The 17,778-nt window shown below is 44.1% G+C and overlaps 1 protein-coding gene across 1 annotated transcript in view; it reads left to right on the forward strand.

Moving 5' to 3' along the window:
• SART3 (spliceosome associated factor 3, U4/U6 recycling protein) overlaps nt 1–17,778 on the forward strand; it is a 542,493-nt gene that overhangs the window by 422,949 nt on the left and 101,766 nt on the right. The window lies entirely within an intron of this gene.

A 17,778-nucleotide genomic window follows, 5' to 3' on the forward strand; every position in this document is an offset into this window, starting at 1 on the left:
TCTTGCTATACAAAATTACTTTCAGCGCATGCTCAGTTGCATCTTGCAAACAGTAAATATTGTACCTCTTTTGACAAAATCATTTTAAAATTGCTCAGTAAGAAATTGTGAATGTTTTTTGTTATGGAAATTTATATAATGTAAGCTTTGCTTAGTCTGCTGTAGTATGAACACCTAAATGTTTGAATCCCTTGTATGGTGGCATTTCTCGGTCTCTGTCATGACCTACTAAGTTTATAACCTCTCCTCCGTAATAGCAGAGCATGGCTTATTACTCTTTCAGGTAGTGTCTAGTGGTTCTTGAACATATTTAGGTAACCAGCATTGGCTAAGTCAATAGGTCTCTCCTATAAGAGGTGAGTGCTGCTGTATTGGCGTTGCCTGTGCTTTTTATCTTACAGTTATAAATGCCTCTCATGTTGAAATGGTTAAAAAAAAATTCTACCTGTGCTCTCAACAAATGTGCTTAAATGGATGAATTCCAAGATGGCTGTCATGTGCTCTCATTCATGTGCATGCCTTTCATGGTTAAGCAAGAAGAGTGGTGATAGGGGCCCTCCACATACAAAGAACATGAAAACGCGAATTAAAGTCAATATGAGTATGAACTACATGTTTGTAGAATGTTGTTCTATAGAATTCATGCTCTGCACACTACTGGACATTTGCAAATTGATTTTGTGCGAAGAGATGTTTGATCATAAGATCCCTTGTGCCCTCCCTTGTCCACAGTATACCAGGGTAAAACACATTAGGTTTTTTTTCTGCCTTCAATGACAGGCTTTACTTCTTGAGCTCTTGCATCGACTAGCCATAACCAGACACCAGTCAGGCATTGGTAGCTTTGGAGAATGTTATCGGAGAACCTATCTTGAACATATGTACTTCTGATTCGACTAGGATCAGCGGGATATGCTGTGCTCCAGGCCATAGGAGAATTATTATGATAAGAGTGTGGGGATGGAGCACCCACCCTTCCAGTTATGCCGAAGATGTGATGCTAAATTCCTGTGGAGGGGTGTGCGTGCGTGCGCGCGTGTGTGTGTGTGTGTGTGTGTGTGTGTGTGTGTGTGTGTGTGTGCGTGTGTGTGCGTGTGCGGGTGTGTGTGTGTGTGCGTTGTGTGCCTTTGAGGAAATCTGCCTGCAAAGCATTAAAGAACAAAAAAATTATTAGATAAAGCAGAGATTCACTGGGTGTATAAGAGAGCAGGTCTGAGAAGGGGACAGACCATCCAGACTGCCACCTGAGCAGGTGCCACACAGTTATAATTCACTCTCCTCTGATAGTTCCGACGTGGGGAAGAAGAACAATCAGAAGCACAAGCAACACTGAGGGTAACAGACTTTCCAAGCACTTCCAAGCTATTGCATACTTCAGAGAACCAGCCCTCCTAGGTCTCAAAAACTCACTCTGAGGCTGAGCTGCATTCTTGAGGGAGTTGGGCATTGAACCCCAAGACTCTGCCACACAGGCTTCAACACCCAGCTCTGTCTGTGCTCCCCAATATGCCTTGGTGCTGAGAGCCATCCTTTGCTCCAGAAAGGCTTTCAGCTAAGGTCCCAGAGGCTTGAGGTGAAAATACATCAGTCAAGCCTTGGGGCAATGAGCCACCACCCTTGATGTCGAAACCAGCTGCAAAGTCTGCACACAAAAAATTAAAAGCCAGGCATATCCTTGTGCCCATAGAGGTGTTAGAGATCCACAATGTAAAGCAAAGGAGACTTTATGTTCACACCATCTCTAAAAAGATTGTTTCCTGCCCTCCTTAACCACATGAGCATGACCCTACACCCTTGAAGTGAAGAAAGGCACACTTATCTTCATGGAAGCAATCTTCAACGAGCTTGAGGGATGCACAATTCCTAAGAAGCCCAAACAACCAGGGCCTATTCTATGGTCTCAGACACCAGAGCTTCAAGCACCTCAGCCTCACCCATCTCTTCTTATCCAAATGCCACCTCCATCACACTCACCACATTGATCCTAATCACCACAGGGATCACCCTACACTTTCCCTGACTCCGGTTGTGATAATCAGGATGACATTCATGAGCCCTCTGACCAGCCAAAGCCACCACATGAGTGGATGAGCTGTGGGAGCACTATGGCGCTTAACCCTCAGGACAGCTCCAGCTGGGAGTCTTTCACAGTTAAACCATCGCCCCTTGACAACACCATGACATATAACTATGTCATTCAGTGGGCAGCTGCACACCATCAAGTCAAACCCCATGTACATAATGTGCCTCCTAACTCTCGCAAACGGCTTGAAAGAGGACAAAGGTGGCACTCTGTCTCCAGGAAAGAGAGCTTAGAAGATTGACACTGCTTGGAAATATGTGGCAGTTGATGTTACACAGTGGCGCATTGCCAACTCTGTGGGTCAACTCTCAAGGTACGATAGGCAACGTTGGGAGGAGGTGGAATACGTGCTGAAGCATCTTCCGAAAGCCTTCTGGAAGCACAACAGGGAGCTGGTAGGAAGGCAAGATAATCTCAAACGCCAATACCAGGTCTGCCCTAGATGCAGCAGTACCTACCTCCTGAGAGATTAATGCAAGCATAATACTGTGCAGGCATACATGGCTTAGAGCATCCAAATTCCATGGATCTTCTCTCAAGGTATAATAGGTAACATTGAAAAGAGATGGAACAGCTTCTGACGTACCTACCAGTACTACACTAGGTAGTTGGTGTACAAAGGCAAGACGATCTCCATCACCAATACCACGTGTGCCCTAGATGGAGCAGACACTGCTTCCTGAGAGGTCAATATAAGCATAACGTGTGCAGGTATACATGGCTTAGGTTGTCGGGGTCCCGTCCTGAGGTGCAGCAACATCTCATAAATATAGCCTTCGATAAGGGCCATTTATTTGGTCCTTAGGTTGACTCCATGTTGGAGAAAATTGTATGCGTATGGTATGCGTTGTAAAGGCATCTGCGATGTAAAAAAATGCGTTGTAATGGTAGTTCGTTGTAATGGACCCTGCGTTGTAAAAATTGCGTGGTAAAGGTAGGCGTTGTAAATGTATGCGTTGTAACGTCATACATCCGACAGGCTGGCTGGGTTGGCTCGAGGTTGAGAGTTGAACCTCTGTTCTTGTGTCAGCAAACTTCTTTGTCTACTCCTTCTTTGTGCCCGTCAGAATTGCAGTCCTGTTATCAGGGTTGCCACCTAAATGCTGTATTTAAGGGGCGTAATAGGGTGTGCCAGGTAGTAGCCAATGGGCTGTCTACCTTTAGTGTGACAACACCCTGTATATGATTACTACCTCTGGGAAGTGGGCATAACTCTGACCATAGAGGACCTAATTCCACTAAAAACCAAGCTGTTGGAATTTGCCAAGTCTTGTGCAATTCAGCTAGCCCACCTTAGGGGGGTACTAGCCTGAGGGTGAACGCACCCCCTGACTAGCTAATTTTCCCGCCTGTCCTGGTTCCAAATGGGTTCCAGGCAGGGGATAGCGTTTCCCCTGTCTGAGAAAGCCACGGTTGCATATCAAAGGCGGTGGAGGCCGTTGAAGTTTCTTGCCTTTATATCAGTGATGTCTGCTCCATTAGGGCGGTCGGCCCTGGGGCCGACCAAAGCAGTCGTGCGCGCTCTACGTTTTCTCTACGTAGGCTGCATGATAGAGAAAATGGCCTCCCTACAGGTGCCTGGCTGGTCGCTGCCGACTCCGCACCAATCACAACGCTTCCATTGAAGCGTTGAGATTGGCTTACAGGAGGGGAGGGAGCATGCCTGTTCCTGTTCGAACAGCAGAGGCAGCGTGAGACCCGGCCCAGGAACAGAGGCGGCACGGGACCCGATCAGGTAAGTTTTCATTTTATTATTATTATTTTAAGGTGCCCCCCACGGTAATCCCCGCAGGACCCCCCCCCCTTCCACGAGTATTGCGAGCCGCGAATTGCAATGCCAGTTTTGCTTTTAATGAAAGCACTGGGATTTAGAAAAATTATTATAATTTATTTTCAGCCCTTCCCACTAACGCTTAAATCATGTAGAGCTGTATTATTATGATTGAAAGATCATTTACTTTACATAATTAAGCATGCATTGTGTACATTTTATTCCATCAAAGTCACTTCTCGGCATCATCTGCCATTACGTCACTTTAGAGAGCTGCTCGCTGAGCGCGCGGAGTCTCTGGAACGGATAGCATGAGCTGCGCGTGGGGTTTCTGAAACGGATAGCATTGAACTTACCTGGGCGTAGCACAAGGCCTGCTGTTAGCATTACCAGAGCTCAGCTGGGTAAATTAAGGCCCAGGGAAGAAAAGGAAGTGACTTGCCCAAGGTTAAAATGCAGCCAAATGCAGAGGAATGGAAAACAGGCTTTCACACTGAAAATGGTGGCCAAACAGTCACTTCTGTGCTCTGTTATTCCTTCCATTTATATTGCATACAGCCACATGCAGTGAGGCACGCATCTGGAATTCGTTGTGCTTCTTGAAAAACAGTAAGGGTTAAAGAGTGCGTGTGCTGCAGTGCAGAGGGCTCTTATATTCATTATATTTGTTCTGTCTTTAGTCACCGCTGATGAATAATGTACAAGATAATCAGTCAATGGTTGTTGCGAGTCGACATAGGTGGTACAAATGAGAAATGCATAACAGTCGCCCGATTTCAGGTGCGCTGAGGAGAAATATCTTCACATGTAGGTTTTTAGGTCTCGACCTGCCAATGCGCTTGCGCATTGCAGCTGTCAAGACATATGGAGGTGCACCAGGAAAGCTTACCAAGAGGGCTTTGGCAGGCGGATTATGCACAGTGCATGTGCTCCGTGCGCGCGCTTGCCATTTGCTCCCCGAGCCTCGGCATCAGACTTCAAAGGAATTCCTTGCCCTCCCCCGTCACACCAGCCACGTCACAAACCACCATTTGTCTGTGCCTCGCATATTCGCATCAGACCCGCCACAGCAATGCCGAGAGCTTCAGACTTCAAAGGAATGCTGTCCCCCACCCCCCTCTGCGCAATGCCAGAGCTTGTTTTTTTTTGCTGTCGCATTTATCAGCCCACATTGTTATTTCAAAAGTAGCAACTGTTTAGCTTTGGCAGTGCTTTTCGTTCGGTTTTCGCTACCCCATTTCGCAACCCGCATTATTCATGTTTTTTCATTTTTCGGGCCGCATTATTAGTGCTATTGATCACAATGTAACAACTACTTTTTTTTGGCGTGTTTTTTTGTCGGATTTCACTAAGCCATTTCTCAAACTGCATTAATACTGTCCTATTGCTAAAGTTAAATATGTTTATGCACAGAATAATAGTGTTTCAATGACACTTTTTCTGGGTTATCTTGTTTTGCTGCTTAGCGCACAATGTTTATAAATGTAAAATCGTTTTTGCGTTCAGCTATCATGCGACGCCTCGGGACACAAACGGTTTTTTGTTTTAAACTACATTAGTGTCTGCCATAACATCCGTTTCGTTGGAGCCCCAGCCTACAAATTAACAGGTCTTATTTTCATGCTGTGTTTCTGTTTTACAATACATACACACCATTGCACCCCAGCTGTTTGGCTTGGTGTTAAAGCCGCACCCAAGTACTTCTTCAGTCTTCTTCACATTGTCTGCTTTAGCGCCATAGCAGACACAAATACCTTCAAAGTAGCTGCAAAGCTTGCCGTCCGTCTTCTTGGAGCCGAAAGTAACTACTTTACACATTTATAAAACACCATGTATATGTTAACAAGGGGTGTCTTCTGCGGTTTTGGTTTTCGATTCCGTTTCTATCACATGTACCAGCCCGCATTATTAGTGCTTTTTTGTTACAATGTACAACCTGCTTTGCTTTGGGCGTACTTTTGCTTCGGCTTTCGCTACAACATTTCGCAATCCGCATTTGTAGTACTTTGTTATTTATCAGCCCGAATTATTGGTATTTTTTGTTACAATATACCAAATTATTTGCTTTTAGCGTGTTTTAGCTTCGGTTTTCGGTACGCCATTTCTCAAACCACATTGTTAAGGTTTTTACATTTATCAGCCCACATCTTGTGCCATAGTAGTGCTCCGTGCCTCTTTTGCGTGTGTCTTGTGCGGATTTGGTTTTCTATTACATTTCTACTATCGCATGTACCAGCCCGAATTATTAGTGCTTTTGGTTACAATGTACAAACTGCTTTGCTTTATGCCGTTTTTTTTGTTGGCTTTGGTTTTCGCTACAACATTTCTCAACCTGCATTAGTAGTGTTTTCTCATTTATCAGCCGCATTATTAGTATTTTTTGTTACAATGTACCAAATGCTTTGGTTTTGCCGGGTTTTGTCTTCGGGTTTCACTACGCCATTTCTCAACCATCATTATTAAGGTTTTAACATTTATCAGCGCAAAGCTTGCCGTCCGTCTTCTTGGAGCCGAAAGTAACTACTTTACACATTTATAAAACACCATGTATATGTTAACAAGGGGTGTCTTCTGCGGTTTTGGTTTTGGATTCCGTTTCTATCACATGTACCAGCCCGCATTATTAGTGCTTTTTTGTTACAATGTACAACCTGCTTTGCTTTGGGCGTACTTTTGCTTCGGCTTTCGCTACAACATTTCGCAATCCGCATTTGTAGTACTTTGTTATTTATCAGCCCGAATTATTGGTATTTTTTGTTACAATATACCAAATTATTTGCTTTTAGCGTGTTTTAGCTTCGGTTTTCGGTACGCCATTTCTCAAACCACATTGTTAAGGTTTTTACATTTATCAGCGCGCATCTTGTGCCATAGTAGTGCTCCATGCCTCTTTTGCGGGTACCTTGGGCGTTTTTGGTTTTCGAGTCTTTTGTGTTACAATGTACCAAACGCTATGCTATTCGCGTGATTTGGGTTCATCTTTCGCTACGGAATTTCTCAACCTGCATTATTATGGTTTTCACATTTATCAGCTCGCATCTTGTGCCATAGTAGTGCCTCTCTTGCGGGTGTCTTGTGCGGTTTTAGTTTTCGATTCCGTTTCTAGTATCGCATCTACCAGCCCGCATTATTAGTGCTTTTGGTTACAATGTATAAACTGCTTTGCTTTATACGTGTTTTTCCTTCAGTTTTCCCTACAACATTTCTAAACCCGCATTAGTAGTGTTTTCTCATTTATCAGCCCGCATTATTAGTATTTTTTGTTAGAATGTACCAAATGCTTTGCTTTTGGCGTGTTTTGGCTTCGGTTTTCACTATGGTAGTTCTCAATCCGCATTGTTACGGTTTTCACATTTATCAGCCCGCATTCTTATTGATATTTGCACCGCTGTAGCAACTAATATGCTTTTTGCGTGTTTTTCATTCAGTTTCTGCTCCGTTCTTTCGCAAACCATTTTTTTGTTTTCTCATTTATTAGTCTGCATTAATCGTGCTTTTTGTACCGCTGATGTTTGCTTTTGCCGTGTTTTACAGCTTACGTTAGGCAAGTTAACAGCGGGATTCCAAACAAAATTCTACTACAAAAACAAATGTTTCAACAATTTGTCTGAGCCTCAGCAACACCATTTGTCTGAGCCTCGGCATCAGACTTCAAAGGAATCCGCTCCCCCGCCACGCAATGCCGAGAGTTTTTATTGCTACTGTCTCATTTGTTGTCTTTTATATACGAACCGTGTGGCCCATTTCGAGGAAAAAAGCAGAATGAACTTTAACCTACTATATTTGCACACTATCACTACGGTTTTCCTTGCTTTGCACCAAATAATTGTTAAACGCTGGAACTGATTTCTGTTGTCTCCAGGATGAAAGGACAAACATTGTTACATTACTGTCATTGTCTTTTAGTTTTTTTTGCAAATATGGTAAACTGAGCTTACTTTCATGAAGGAAACGGAATGCATTTTTAATACATTTGTTCTTAATGGTGCTAAGTGGAATTTTAAACTTTTCTGTGTGTTGGTTTTGCTATGTTATGGCTATAAGGTGAAGCATTTAATACAATGAATGAATAATGCTAAATAGGCGTACCATCTGTCCACGTAGCTAACACTTTTTTGCCTCCATCCTCTGATTATGTTGGCTGCTTCATTGGCTACACAATGCTTCTGATCGGTTTAGATGTGTATTTGATGCTGTAAAGAAACAATAGCTCTTGGAGCTGTATCACATCTACATATAAATGTAATTTAGAGTCAGTCAATACTCTACATAATTACACGCCACATAATTACACTCTACTAAATACAACAAACACTCCCTCCAGACAATACCACTCAGTGTCACATAATTATACACCACACAATTACACTCTATTGAATACAACATACACTCCACTCAATCCCACTCAGTACCACATAATTATATGCTACATAATTACACTGAGCTCAGCGCAACTTACACTCCAAATACCACTCTGTGCCACAAAATTACACACCACATAATTACACTCTACTGAATGCAACACACACTCTCCACACAATACCCCTCAGTGCCACATAATTATATGCTGCATAATTACACTGCGCTCAACGCAACATACACTCCAAATACCACTCAGTGCCACATAATTGCATGCCACATAATTACACTGCACTCAATGCAACATACACTCCAAATACCACTCAGTGTCACATAATTACACTGCTCTCAATGCAACATACACTCCAAATACCACTCAGTGCCACATAGTTACACGCCACATAATTACACTGCGCTCAATGCAACATACACTCCAAATACCACTCAGTGCCACATAATTACACACCACATAGTTACACTGCACTCAATGCAACATACACTCCTAATACCACTTAGTGCCACATAATTACATGCCACATATTACACTCTACTGAATGCAACACACACTCCACACAATACCACTCAGTGCCACATAAGTATATGCTACATAATTACACTGCACTCAATGCAACATACACTACAAATACCACTCAGTGCCACATAATTATACACCACACAATTACACTCTTTTGAATACAACATACACTCCACACAATCCCACTCAGTACCACATAATTATATGCTACATAATTACACTGCGCTCAACGCAACATACACTCTAAATACCACTCTGTGCCACAAACTAACACACCACGTAATTACACTCTACTGAATGCAACACACAATACCCCTCAGTGCCACATAATTATATGCTAAATAATTACACTGCGCTCAACGCAACATACACTCCAAATACCACTCAGTACCACATAATTACATGCCACATAATTACACTGCACTCAATGCAACATACACTCCAAATACCACTCAGTGCCACATAATAATATGCTACATATTTACACTGCGCTCAACGCAACATACACTCCAAATACCACTCAGTGCCACATAATTACACGCCACATAATTACTCTATCCATCTATCTATCACCCTCACTTTATCAATCTATCTATCTATTGCCCTCACTCTATCTGTCTATCTAAAGCACTCACTCTATCTATCGCCATCACTCTATCTATCGCCATCACTCTATCTATCGCCCTCACTCTATCTATCGCCCTCACTCTATCTATCGCCCTCACTCTATCTATCGCCCTCACTCTATCTATCGCCCTCACTCTATCTATCGCCCTCACTCTATCTATCGCCCTCACTCTATCCATCGCCCTCACTCTATCCATCGCCCTCACTCTATCCATCGCCCTCACTCTATCCATCGCCCTCACTCTATCCATCGCCCTCACTCTATCCATCGCCCTCACTCTATCCATCGCCCTCACTCTATCCATCGCCCTCACTCTATCCATCGCCCTCACTCTATCCATCGCCCTCACTCTATCTATCTATCGCCCTCACTCTATCGCCCTCACTCTATCTATCTATCGCCCTCACTCTATCGCCCTCACTCTATCGCCCTCACTATCTATCGCATCACCACAGCATCACTCAGGGGCACCACAGCATCACTCAGGGGCACCACAGCATCACTGTGCGCTACCACAGCATCGATCTATGCAACCATTCAACAACAACTGGTTCAAATATGTTCTATCAATGTTTCAAGCTTTATTACAAATGTCACAAAAATGTTAATATTTCACTTCTGTTCTTGGATTCTCGTCACAATAAAATACACTGTACATAATCTTCACATAATTTATGCTATTGGCATTATAAATTACAATAACTTTTATTTAAGTATCAATTTAAAAAAATTAAAAGCCATTCTTATTTGTAATATCAATATATCTAAGTCACGTAAATACAACACATATTGCATTACAAATGCTATAGGTGTCACATTTGCAAAAGTTATAACTATTGGCATTGTAAATGACAAAGCTATTAATTTATTGTCAAAACCAACACATAAAAAAAATGTCATTTACAATACCAATAGCTCAAACTTTCCTAATGCGAGACCTATTGCATTGCAAATGCTTGTTTCATTAAAGGAAGGGGGCTTCAGTTGGTGCAAGTTTTTAAGCTGAGGATTCTAGGGAGGAGCCAGCGAGTGGCGGAAACAGATTAGCTGCATAATATCTAGTAACGTTTGGCATAGCTACACCTGCACTTCTTGACTTTGTTGTCATAAGAACATGCGCAGCTTGATTCGTGAAAGAAACCTAGGTGTTGGAGCCCAAAGTTGAGGGGGGGGGGAGGGAGTTGTTGTACACAAGGATGCCTACTCTGGATTCCACCTCATGTCTTTATTTCACCACCATACACTGCCTTTTTGTTTCGCTCTTGTATCGAGGTTCTTAAAACTAAAGCAGGGTCCACTTTCACTCGGGGTTCTTATAATTAAAGCAGGGTCCACTTTCGGATACTGAACCAAGTATCAGTGCTGCTCAAGGGCAGGTTCTGCCACAACTTTGACATGCATACATTATATGTGCCAAACTGAGCCGATCTGCTCCCATTTATAGATTGGTGTCCGAGAGCACCCAAAGTACGTCAGAGAGCACGTTATTTCACTTTAGTCCCGTAAAGAGGTCTGCAAATGCAGACTACCTACTTACAGTTTCACATTGTTTCTAGTGTTAAAAACCGCATCAAAGGCTCCTTGCCACGTAAGCTAGGTGGCTGGCACGCCATGTGATGCCTTTAACTTAGTAGCGTGAGATGCAGTGCAATTTGCGCAACAGATTCTGCTGACAGAAGGCGGGATTAGAGGGGAAGTGGGAACCCTTCTCTCAGCAGAATCCTGAGGCCGAGTGAAGTCAACACTAACATAGCGAGGTAACGTTTAATAATGGAAAGAGTAGCCAGTTTCTTTTTTTTAATGTTTGTGCTCCTGTTTAATGGTCTGGAAGGCTGCTCTTACTGTTTTTTTACCTGATACTACCACAAACATTGTCTGCAACAGGTAGAGTGCATGCAGTCTCCCATACCTTGCAAAACACCTATATGTTCTTGGACTTTGATGTTTCTGAGGTACAGAGCTGACCTCGGTGTCTGTCCAATTTACAGGCAATTTTACCGATTATGCAGCAGTGATGCACTGTTGTGCTTTGTTGTGATTTTTAAGTATTTTTTCCAGCAGTTTTTCAACTGTTGGCTTTTATATTTTATAGAGCAACAACATTGTGAACTGATGCATGTGGTCGATGTTTCATTGTGAGAAATAGCTAGGGAATGTATTTGGGAGATGATGTTTTCCGGCTAGTGCCCTTTTTTCAACAAAAGCCACAATGCCGAGGCTAGATAGGACTGTCGCTGTGTATGGCTTAGTTATTACAGAAGGAAGTGTTTTTTCACATCAAAGCTTTCATGGTGGGTATTGGGCCTTACACTGCCCACTTATGTTTTTATTTTATGTTCGATTTGTGACAAAAATACAAGTCCGGTTTAGTCCAACACTATGTTCCTAGACTGCTTACTGGAGTTCTGGTGTACTTTACTAGAAGTGTTCAGCCTCCTTCCTTACAATAATATCATTAATAAACAAAGAGGCACCTCAGTTGTTGTGCACCCTATATGTGGTCTAGATTCTTATTCCTTTTTCAATTTTTTTGTCTAAATTTGCTTAAAATGCACTATTTGCCTTTTTTTTCTTTCAAACATTTCTCAGAGAAAGAACCACCTCCCCCTGATATTGACTTATATCGGTTGGGCTCACTTGGGGCTAACTTTTAAGCCCCTACACTTTGAAAAATCACCAGCTGCCACTGCTTTACTTATTTTACGAGCTCAAACAGATAAGGGAAATGCTTCAACAAAAAAGGCACTTTGATGGCAAATGTGCTATGTATGAATGGTACTCAACATTGTTATCTCGAAGTCTGTTATGAAGTTATGTGGTTGTACTGAATAAGCAACTACCTATGTTATTATATGACGTTGACATCTCTTTATTAATGTTATAACTGTACATTCCCAATTGCTTTTTTTTTTTAACCTTCTTGCTTTCTCAAATTTGCTTGAAAATGCACCATTTCCCCACTCTTTTTCAAAATTCTCTCGGTGGGATCCTCCTGTCTGCGGCCGCAAAAACGAGTAATAGTGTAGGAAGGTGGATATCTGACTATATGCTTACCCTAATTTTTTGCCTAGTGTTTAGCTGGTTTTTAGGTCGAGCCTAGATGAAAGCAAAGCGAAGCTTTGCTGTCTAGGGCTCGACAACTTATGTAATCACTTTTGGGGGAATGAGGACAGCAGACTATCAAGAGCTTCTCCTGCCGGAGGTTTGACCTCGTGAACGCGCACGCTTTCGCGTTGGTGAACAGGCAGGCACACACATGCACGCAGGCAGGCACACACACACACACACGCGCAGGCAGGCAGGCACACAGGCACACACACACACACGGAGTCCCCCGTCGGACGCCGCCCCCCCCGCAGGCCGGAACACAGCACTAGGAGCCTGGGGCTTCCGCGCCACATTACCTCGTTCTAGGAAAGGTGGCAACCCAACCCTACTTTTTCAATTCACATCCTCGAAGCGCATTCCAAGTTTCCTCCAGTTTATGTCGCTTGGCAGCAGATAGTCATGTCTCACTCCGTTCATCCTTTATGTCGATGTCCGTTCTCTTCCCGGTGAAGCAAGAGCGTGAGTTCCAAGCCTCGATGTGACAATTTTAACTGCGTAGTAAGAAACGGATCTTTGATTGGACGAGAGCAAGAAGGGGCTGGGCTTAGGTATCAGCCGGTTCGGTTCAACGTACCCGGGATCCGGAGAAGAGCAGGATGGCAGAGTGGGGTAGAGGTAAGGAAAATAGTTCGCGAAATCGGGGACAAACTTTTCTATGGTGCGTTTTAAAGTACAAAGAAAGGAGAGAGATGTTTTACAGCACTCTGCACGGTAATCGCCTGTACATAAGATCACTCCTCCTGAATATAAATAGGCCTCCTCTCCATACACTTCTCTCAGGCTGAGGCCCACCTGCACATATCCCCAACATTTAGTCACTGTCAACCCCGCGATTTTTTTATGATCTCGTCGCTTATAAATAAGACTTTGTGCAACACATGAAGTGGGGTTCTTGCGGCATCGTGTTAAAATTGAAAATCCTGGTGTGCCGTTTGGTGTAAAGGAACCTGACCAGAGTGTTGTTCCCATCCGAAGTCACGCAGGGCGAACTCTAGTTTCTCCACTGGCGAGGTTGTTGTCTCACCCCTAACCCTCGAGGCATCAATGGACAAGAGGGCAGGTGTGCAGAAAATGGCGTGCTTGCGCGCAGGCAGCAGTAGCGGTCGTGTAGCTAATATTAGAGGGACCCCACGAGGCCACGCTGCACCTGTGGCGCTGGCTCGGGGTAGAAGGAACCATGGTAATAGGAGGATGATAATACCTTGGTTATGGGAAACCTGAAAAAGGGAAAGCTGCAAAATAAAAACACCAGCGGCAGCGATAATTATATACGCAGGACTCCAGGGATACACGTGCTGTTAAGTACAGTAAGGACCCCATACATAGGACGCCACATGCACTATAGACAGAAGGATATGAGTGATGTTCTGTGCACTGATAGCGAGAAACTTTAGTCTCCGCGGAGACAGAAATATTGCCTTGTGCGCTATCAAAGGGGGGAGAAATGTTACTCTGTGTAGTGATACAGAGAAAAATATTACTCTGTGCAGTGAAAGAGCTAAACACGTGACCCAGCGATAGAAATGTTGACCATTGCAGGGATGAACGTAAAGACATCGCACTGGGGAGCGATGCACAGAGCTGCAGTTTCTATTCATGTCAGGGGGATTTTAGTTTCGCTCATAGTTTGAAGTGATACCGCCCTATAAAAACGCTCATCGCGGGATTTACTTTAATATGAATTAACCAGTCGAGCATCTGCGCCCACACATTTTAGAGATAACATGTTTGCAAGAGACATTTACTTTTTAACCTAACCAATTGTAAATTGTCAATCGTAATATTAAATCTATTTGTCATTTTTAAAAAAAACTCTACGGTGAACTTCTCAGAGCCTATGCCATGTCTTATTGTATATCTGTTACCATTTCCAAGTGTAAAAATAACAAAATAATACTATCACAAACAGTGCCACATTATGCCGCATAAGATGCCTTTTCTTGTCACATAGTTTAATCAACCCTGTCGCGTAATTTGGCCCTCTCGTTCCGCATAATTACAGTTGTTCTTTCTGTATGCCAGTCCAACCCAGGCTCCATGTATTGTATTATATTGTATTGTAATTGCATTTATATAGCGCTTACTACCCCTGACGAGGCGTCAAAGCGCTTTTTCGGCGAGTAGCACGCTACTCCGGGACCCATAGAGGATTAGTGTTGAATTAGTATAGTGAAACATGCAAGTACATTTTAAGTGGTGGATAGGTTAGTCAGTTAATTGGATTTTGAATGATAGCAGAAGGATAGAGGACAAAGGTTTGTATTTATATAGCGCTTGGTGAATTAATATGGTGAAATATGAAGTAATGTCAGTGGTAGATATTAGTCAGGTACTTGGACATTTGTTCACAATTCGCCATGTGCCTTTCGTTTGTCTCACTCTCTCCTGCCCCTTCACTGTCTTGGCCTCTCCACTCTTCCTCTATTTCTGTCTCACTCTCTCCTGCCCCTTCACTGTCTTGGCCTCTCGACTCTTCCTCAGTTTCCGTCTCACTCTCTCCTGCCCCTTCACTGTCTTGGCCTCTCCACACTCTTCCTCTATTTCTGTCTCACTCTCTCCTGCCCCGTCACTGTCTTGGCCTCTCCACTCTTCCTCAGTTTCCGTCTCACTCTCTCCTGCCCCTTCACTGTCTTGGCCTCTCCACTCTTCCTCTATTTCTGTCTCACTCTCTCCTGCCCCTTCACTGTCTTGGCCTCTCCACTCTTCCTCTATTTCTGTCACACTCTCTCCTGCCCCTTCCCTGTCTTGGCCCCTCCACTCTTCCTGTATTTCTGTCTCACTCTCTCCTGCCCCTTCCCTGTCTTGGCCTCTCCACTCTCCCTGTATTTCTGTCTCACTCTCTTCTGCCCCTTCCCTGTCTTGGCCTCTCCACTCTTCCTCCATCCCTCGCCCTCCCTCTATCTCTCTCGCCCTCCCTCTATCTCTCTCGCCCTCCCTCTATCTCTCTCGCCCTCCATCTATCTCTCTCGCCCTCCCTCTATCTCTCGCGCCCTCCCTCTATCTATCTCTCGCCCCCCCTATATCTATCTCTCGCCCCCCTATATCTATCTCTCGCCCCCCCTATATCTATCTCTCGCCCCCCCTATAGCTATCTCTCGCCCTCCCTCTATCTATCTCTCGCCCTCCCTCTATCTATCTTTCACCCTCCCTCTATCTATCTATCGCATCACCACAGCATCACTATGCGCTACCACAGCATCACTCGTCGCCGCCACAACATCATTCAGAGCCACCACAGCATCAATCTGTGCAACGATTCAACAACAACTGGTTCAAATATGTTCTCTCAATGTTTCAAGCTTTATTACAAATGTCACAAAAAGATGTTGATATTTCACTTCTGTTCTTGGATTTTGTCACAATAAAATACACTGAACATAATCTTCACAAAAGTTAATTCCAAAAGTTTAAGCTATTGCCATTGTAAATTACAATACCTTTTATTTAAGTATTAATTATTTAAAAAAATTAAAAGCCATTATTTGTAATATCAATACATCTAAGTCACTTAAATACAACACATATTGCATTACAAATGCTATAGGTGTCACATTTGCGAAAGTTAAAACTATTGCCATTGTAAATGACAAAGCTAATATTTCGCTATTTTCAAAACCAACACATAAGTAAAAAATGTGTCATTTACAATACCAATAGCTCAAACTTTCCTGATGTGAGACCTATTGCATTGCAAATGCTTGTTTACTTAGTTGGCCTGGGATCCTGCTATTCAGGGCCCAGGCTATCTGCTCTCCCTATAAAATGGACTCCATGTACCTTAGGTACATAACTGATTGGGTATTGGGTCACCTTTGTGAGCCCCTGTATAGTGTACAATAGGTACCCAGGGCATAGGTGCATCCAAGGCCTACCAGGGGCTGCAGCATGTATTATGCCACCCCTGGCTGGCCATCCAAACTGACACCACTGGCTGATCACTCAGCTTGGGTAAGGTGGTGTAATCACCCCTTACTTAGATATAGTATACCTATATCTACCCTTATATATAGACACATATATACCTATGAGTCATTCCTATGGCAGGCCTTGACAATCCTGAAGGCACAGTGCTTGGTTTTATGTGAGAGGGTGCTCTAGCATGAGCTGAGCCCTTCTGCAGCTTTTGGAACCATCTACTTATAGCTGTTCTATGATATAGCCATACCATATACTCTTAAGTGCATTATAATCCTCACGGTTAATGCTAACTTTGGTTTGGCCTTATCAAAACATGTTGTGTAAGGTGTGAAACACTTTGGAATACTCCCCCCCCCCCGCCAGTTCTGGGGGCGGGGGTAGCATTCCACCCTTCTAGATGGAAAAGGCATGTATGTTCCTACTTTACCCGGTTAAAGTTAAACAGAGCCTCAGCATCACAAAATGGATGCTGCTGCCACAGAGACGAGTCTGACCTCCTGCAGCTGGACGAAACTCCAGCAAGGGAGGCCTGGACAATAGGTTTCCTGTCGAGGGAGGTGCTAGCACCTCCCCAGACAGCCTGTAGTGTATTGGGGCAGGGTGGGGTGAATGGAAAGATGCTTTTCCAGACATTGCCTGGGGCACACAAGGTGCTCCATGCATAGCCCGGTTTAAACCAGTTGCTGGGGCACTCCTGTCCCGCTCTGTGGCAAAACTGGACAAAGGGAAAGGGGTGTAACCACCCCCTTCTCAGGTCCACCCATAGGAGGGACCTAGCAGTTAATCCAGCCCCTAAAATCAGTATAAAGATAGGAGCTGTGTCTAGAGACCTTAGATTATCCTGGACTGAAACTCCGAAACTAAACTCTTGGACCTTCGACGTTCTATATCGACTAGAAGACATCTCCCTTGTGGTCAAGGAGTGACCACCCTGTGCAAACAGGCACCACCAGTAACTTGCCGGTTTGCTTTGTCGACGCTCCTGCCGGAACCCGAAGACTCTGCGACTCAGGATCGGGACTTCCAGACTTCTCTTACTCCAATCCACATCCACAGCAAAGCTGAGACCCGTGGCGGACACGAGAGACGTGGGCCTGGACACCCTGGACTTCCTGCACGTTGCTAAGAGCGCAACTACCGAGGCACCCTCGCAGTTGTGCATTGGGGTTTGAGAAGCCCCAGACCCGAGCTCCATTTGCAACAAAGCTCAGCCCTTCACACTCCACAAGTGCCGCGTGGGGCCTGCTCCTGCATTTCAGCTCGACGCGTCTTCCCGGTTGCTAGCCCGTTGGCTAGTGAGCCCCCCGAAGACGAACCTTTGAATTTACACGGCTGGCCTGGTTGCTCCAGGCTTGCTCCATCTTCCCTCCGAAGGA

Source organism: Lissotriton helveticus, chromosome 11, assembly GCF_964261635.1.
Source record: "Lissotriton helveticus chromosome 11, aLisHel1.1, whole genome shotgun sequence".
Lineage (NCBI taxonomy): Eukaryota > Metazoa > Chordata > Amphibia > Caudata > Salamandridae > Lissotriton > Lissotriton helveticus.